The sequence below is a fragment of the Rhagoletis pomonella genome, unplaced genomic scaffold (genome assembly GCF_013731165.1).
Source record: "Rhagoletis pomonella isolate Grant_MI unplaced genomic scaffold, Rhpom_1.0 Rhpom_scaffold_00006, whole genome shotgun sequence".
Classification (NCBI taxonomy): Eukaryota; Metazoa; Arthropoda; class Insecta; order Diptera; family Tephritidae; genus Rhagoletis; species Rhagoletis pomonella.
The window spans coordinates 54,527,135-54,534,003 of record NW_023458560.1 but is presented as its reverse complement, the minus strand read 5'-3'; the positions used below and the strand labels follow the sequence as shown (position 1 = coordinate 54,534,003).

The 6,869-nt window shown below is 34.7% G+C and overlaps 1 protein-coding gene across 1 annotated transcript in view; it reads right to left on the bottom strand.

Annotated features, from left to right (window-relative positions):
* The window catches only part of LOC118740976 (protein escargot-like), a 20,277-nt gene that overhangs the window by 1,905 nt on the left and 11,503 nt on the right, over nucleotides 1-6,869 (bottom strand). The gene's annotated exons all lie outside the window — the stretch shown is intronic.

Below are 6,869 nucleotides of genomic sequence, written 5' to 3'. Positions count from 1 at the left end.
AAAAAAACCAGTGTGCGCATTTTAAACTAGAAAATTTCAAGCACAAAAAAATTTCAGTACCTCTAGTCAGCTCAAAAACATATTGATAACTTTGAAAAAAGTATCTAATGACAAATCTATTTTTACTACAAACAGTTAACACAACAACAAACTATTGTAAAAAGGCCTTGCATTTACCACAAATTTTATCTCAACTACATACAACTATAACTTTACTATTAAGCGCAAATTTTAAAAGCCTCGAAACTACTTTTTTATCGTAAATTATTGATAAGCAACTATAATAGCTTGTAGAATTTGTAAAAATTGTGAACAACTTGTAATTAGTAGTTTTAGTTCATTTCTAGTGTTTACTATAAAAATTTGTACAATTCTCAAATGGAAAGCATTTTGTAGAAGGAAAGTTTGTCATTTAAGCGCAGCTATTTTAAAGCAATTGTACATATAAAAAAATATTTTTGGAAAATATTTTTTTTTTATAAAAAATTTTTCAAAATATATTTTTTACGATAATACGTTTAATCGCAGCTATTTTAAAGCAATTGTATAAAAAAAATATTTTTTTTTAATAAAAATATTTTTGGAAAATATATTTTTTACGAAAATATTTTTGAAAAATATATTTGTTACTAAAAATATTTTTGGAAAACATTTACGAAAATATTTTTGAAAAATATATTTGTTACTAAAAATATTTTTGGAAAACATTTACGCCTATTTTTCTAATAATGTATATATCTAAGTACATATTTACATGAAAAGCTACATACTTTTGAATATTAGCCAGTAGTCGCATTTAAGCAATAAATATTTTTATAAGCAATTTTTGTAAAGTAATATTTAAGGGTGAACAAATTATAAGAAATTATTTATTGAAGATTGGTTGAAGCGGAATATGCAAATATTTTTAAAAAATACACAAGAAAATATTTTTACAAAATGGATGAGTTTTTATTTCAATTTGGTGCTCTGGAAGTACATAAGTATGTAAGCATCAGCAATCAATCAAAAATTACATTTTCAGCAAAATATTAGACATGCAGTGGTGAAAATATATCTATGTAAATTGGTACACGAGATTTTGAGATTTTTTTTTTTGTTTTTATTCAATGTTTGTTATTTTTTTATGAAAGTGTGCTCATTATCTTACAAAAACCATGTAGTTTGTTTCACAAAATTTCGAGCTTTTTAATTAGACTTCTTAGTAACATTTTAAGTATGCGGTTTTATAGCTCATTCCAATTTTAGTACAATAAAGTGCAAATTTGAAGTAGCCAGGATTTGCCGTTGATTTTTGTTATTTCTTTTGTTGAAGGTGATGCTCATTTTCTACATACATACATACATATAAAAAAATTGTCGAACATACTTTGTATGGAAAAAATGCGCCACATCGTCAACAAAACCGAAATTTCCAAAAATTAACGGTATTTCTTAGTCACTTCAAACCTGCACTGTTCCGGCCGGAAATAAATCGCAATTTTCGACACGTGCTAGTCAGTTTTGCTTTCTTCCGTCTAGCGCCCGACAAGGAAACGCTCGCTCTAAGCAGCCACTGCCCAGTGAATCTAGACAGCTTCTGTCTAATGCGCTGTCGAATTACTAATCAGTATTCCCATACAGTTCCCAATATAAAATGTAAGAGCAGGGACTGAAGTTCAAACATGTGTTCTCATATGCTGGACCCATTGCAATTTCTGTTACATATGATTTAGGTTTGGAAAACATATCTAGCGCCCTGATGGCTTACCATTGTATCGCAGTCGCTTGCCAAAACTTGTCCTGGTGGTAATAAAGAAATCTAACCTCTGGTACAGAAAGTTGAGCTTCGAAGAAAATACCCAGTGCCCTGATAGTTTATTATTGTATGGTGTCACTTGCCACAGCTTGTCATGGCGGTATCAAGAAAACCCTTATCAGAAGTCCGAAAAAAACCTGCCAGCAACAGGGTGGGTTTCCCTAGGTAGGAGTTTGTAGGATACAGCCAGTCCAGGTACTGCTAAAAAGTATCGCGGTTACGGAAATATTCCCAACATCAAAAGTGATTTTCTCAAAGGGAAACTATTATTCTGGAGCCAGCTCAGGTTCTTAGAAGATAAACTTGTTTCGGTACAGCCTATTAGGCGCCCGTCAAGGTAACTCTTTTAAATCTAGCTAGCACCTGAACTGGGTACCCAAGTAAAGATATTGCGTGGTAGTGCCAGACCAGGCACTACGAGAGATAATCCTTGTTGAGAGAATGCGTTTAGCGCCAGAAGTGATTATATTTTATTAACTTTTGTATGCTTGGGCTTGTCCAGATTCTATTGGATGAGAACATTGTTAAGAAAATCTGTTAAGCGCCGGAATGGATTATCTGTAGAAGGGATTTCCATGCCAGAACCTCTTTTGGCACTGTGGGGAAAATCTCAGTTACCAACCGGATTATTAAATACGAGCAATTTTTTCAATGTCCAGTTAACACAAATCGGAGGTAGATGCTCCGGAAAAATACAATGACTACTTTATCGATCACATGTTATAGGCATGATGTAAAAAATGTCGATAATAATAGCGGACAATGAAAAACGGATCATGTCCTCAGCTTGACAAAACACCGAATCTAGCCCACTAGACTCTATGAATTTTAGAATTGATCCCGGTGGCAGGGAGAATATGTACTCTTATCTTGTCCATATATGTCCTATGAACCTCTCCCTTCTTCAAGAAACGGCCTGGCACTCCAGGAGAAGGTGCAATGGTATCCTTTTGGCGTATTCAAACAAGCGACGTAGATTGCTTAACCAGATCATCAAATTACTGTACAAGTGGCCACTAAGCCTGCAATGACCCGTCAAAGTACCTGTAATAATTCTTGGCCTCTCCTTGGGGAGGTTTATAAGTAGCCTGTATCTCTTTAGATTGTACCCCCCTAATAAGCTCTTGGCAGTATCCTCAGTTTGCAATTTGATTATGAGGACCACCGCAAAGAAGGGCTCAGGTCTTATCGGGGTTGAGGTAGCAGTCAGTGTGACCAGCTGACCGGATTTCCTTCGACTCTTATGTACCCTGGTACTCATATTAGTAGCATAGTATTGCCCTCAGCAAGATCATTAAGCCTCTCGATGCGCTCCAGCACCAACGAAGATTTGACCCGCAAAGATGAGAGTGAAGATAAGTGACGCCTGACTATCACTTAGTAAAATTATCTAAGATAGTTTCTACGAAGGTTAATCTCTGCGCATAGACCTATGGCATACACTTCCGCTGTAATGATAGCTTCGGTCTAGGGCCATATCCGCCTGCTCATTACCATCGGGGGTCTTACAGCCTTCTGTATCTTACTATAGAGTTCTCACCTGCCGTGTCCTTCCAAAATAGAAGTGATCCAGGTTGCCTTGCTGAATATATTGACCTTGACGCCACTTTCAAAGACCACTGCTCTGTGTATATTAGAGTCCAGCGCAATTGTATTTGCCGCATTTCATTCAATAAGTACTCCTTGCATTGTACTCTACTCCCAACACATTGTTACTTTTTTTCCGCATACATACACTACTTGCCGTTGAGAGAGTAAATACTTGACGTACTTGCTATTACTCCACCAAAGTACGTACTCTACTTTCCCTCATCGCGTACGAGAGATATTTGCTGCTGCCAAAAGGGAGTAGCAAATCTACTCTCTGTATACTTGTAGTACGGTAAGTACTTGCGTATTAAATTTCAATTCTGGTTGTTAGCCTACTAGTTGATATCGTTTGCAGCGCTGGTCAGTGAAATTGAAAGAGTAAAAATAGAATATGGAAATCGACGATGTAAGGAAATGTTTACGGCCTTATTTATAAAAAATAACGTAGATTTACACAGTTGTTTAATGTGACATTTTCATAAAACTTTTGTATTCAAGCAGCTTTTTAAATCTATGTATGTACTTAAATTTTTATGAAAGTATTATTTCTCGTCTCTAATTTTCTATAAAACTATTTGCAGTCATTAACCAACAAATAAGTTGTCAAAAACAATAACTTAAGCAATGCTGCTATACGAAATAAAATTATTAGTGGCAAATCAAAATTTTGAAAAGTGCCGATTTTCACATTCGATAGTTGGACATGGTAGCGACGAGATGTACGATCATTTTTTTCTTAAGAGCTGCATACTGATTTAAGAAATTTTTTATAGAAGAAAATTTATTTTCCATTTATTGTGCGTAATTTTATATGAATTTTTAGTTTTTCTTGGGAGCCTTTACAAATAAAAAAAATTTCGGAATATGTACATACATACGCAGCCATATAACTTGATTTCAAGAGAAACGAATTTTCATTTGGCACGTTCAGAAGGCGAAACAGCTCAGTAACTGGTGCGATTGCACCTTCTGAACGCGTTGTTGCGTACTTCTGATCAACTGAATAGTTGCGTGTTAGATGATCGTAATATTTTTCTGATCATTTGAGACAACATGTTGGTGTGTACCTTTGAGAGTTGAATTTGACAGCTAATATATGAAGTCGTTCAAAAGACGCATAAGGATCGCTGATTTTTGTTTAGCAACGGTTGCGCTCAACTGCTGCGCCTTCTACCTATTGATAACTTTTTTTTTGATAACACTGCGACAGCTCAAATTGGTATTGAGTAAACCCAAATGCAAGATAGAGTTTTTGAATTTCATTGAGTTTTTTTTAATAAATACTAAAATTAGAGGTGTATGAATGGCGAAAGAAAAACTTCATCCGATTTTTTTAAATCGAAACTGCATTTTAACATATGTACATATGTCCATGCATACATAAATATATTTAATATGAACCCATGGTTTCAATTGTACGCATATCGTCAGGGTTTTCCCCACAACTTGGTTTTGCCGCAGTGAAGCGACAGAACAAGTGACGAGAAAAAATATATGCGGACACTTACATATATATGTATCTATGCACATACGTATCTATGCACATACGTATCTATGCACATACTTATCTATGCACATACGTATCTATGCACATACATACGTATGTACTTAGGTATGTATATCAGCATTTTAGTTGAAAGTACGTTTTGCTCGTCGCTCTCTTCATCGCTCCACTACATTCCTGTCCTTAGTTTTTTTCAGATACCACAAATGCGCGATCCAGAAAATTCTTCTATCATTCTTGCCACAAATGTATGTTTTCTTCGAAAATACTCAAGTACTACCAGTAGAGTACTCTACTGTCAAATACCTTTTACTCGCAGTAGTTGCGGAAGGCAAAGTAAATACTCTACGCGTGTTGCTATTGATCGGTAGTTTACGTACGCTTGCTGAAACTGGTTTATGCTTACTCACAATTGACCCGAACGATGAAAGTAGGGGATGGAAAGTATTTGCGCGGCGATCGGATGTCTTGTTGGGCCGTTTAAATGGAATTGCGCAGGAGTCTAGTGTATATCATATCGGGAGAACAACACTAGTGGGAGCTGGGAGACTAATCTTACGCTAGAGTCCTTTTTGTTTAACATTGCAAAAGATGATAGATCTTTTCTTCGGATTGTGTAAGGCTTTTTTCAGTGGATTTCAGTAGTTTTTTTTAACTCCTACGCTTATATCCACTGGTCTAAGTGCACCATTTTGAGCAAAACCAGCCATTGCCGAAAGAGAAATTCGTAAATTTTATACATAGAAGTGCCACTAAGCTTTTGTTTTTTTTTTAATATTTATTATGCAGATACCCCTCATGCCATACTTTACTAAATAACTGCTTAAATTACAGCGAGAAAAAGTGCAAAGCAGAACGCTCTAAGCCCACATGCCTTTCGTTAGTAATTTGATTTACTGTTTGCTACTCGTATATTTGAAGAAGAGAAATGTCCTTGTTACAGTTGCAGGTATTTCCGGAGCTAAGGTTTAAAAATGGATGTTATAATAAAATGAACCATATATTCTTGTTTCGTGCGATAACTGCAAAGGTACTTGGAAATCTGCTACGCATAAATATTTATGCCAAGTTCACACGTGTCTCAAATTCAGCGACATAATTATTTATAATACAATACTTCCAGACTCACCCATATTTTTCCTACAAAAAAGACTAAACACAAAAATTCATAAGCGTATATATATGCAAATGTGTTATTGAATTTTGTCAAGAAAATATCGTAAATTATGGTTCAATACACTTCTACACTTCAACGCTTCGATTTAAATGAAACAAATGTTAAAACTATAACGCATACTTACACACCTACATACATTTATTTATGTATGTAGTACCTATATACACGAATGTACAACGTGAATAAATGCTACATATATACATATGTACATACCCTGCAGTGAAAACCTAAACCAGTTAGAAAAAATACTAGTTCATAAACTAGTATGTGCCTACCAGTTCGACATTTTTGAAGAACTTAAGCGTTCAGCGACATCTGTCTTTGAATTGCCAAAGCCTAAAATAAAACGCAATTAATTGCTTTTCTTACAAATGTCGGATGTGGCGTCACGTGAAGACTACTGGTTCTGGTTCTGGGATCGCAGGTTCGAGGCCGCTTGAAGGTGGTTAAGATTTTTAAAGCTAGATCAATGTAAGTAGGAATAATTATTTCAATTTAAATATAAATAACAAACTTCAAAATCTAGTTGCATTACAAAAAAAAATAAACAAATACATATATGGGAAGAAATACTTGTACCATATGTATGTATGTACATTAGACTGTGACAAATTAAACGAAAATTTTTTTTCTTTCTATCCGATATGAAAATTTCAGCCCTGTATCTTCAATTTTCAGTTAGCGCTCGCAAAAATAAGATTTTTTAATGAAATTAACTTTTTTCCACTCCTTTTCTTTGAAGCATTAATTATAACAAATAAAAAAGAACAACCTTGTAGTCTATTTAATTCTAGTAGAGT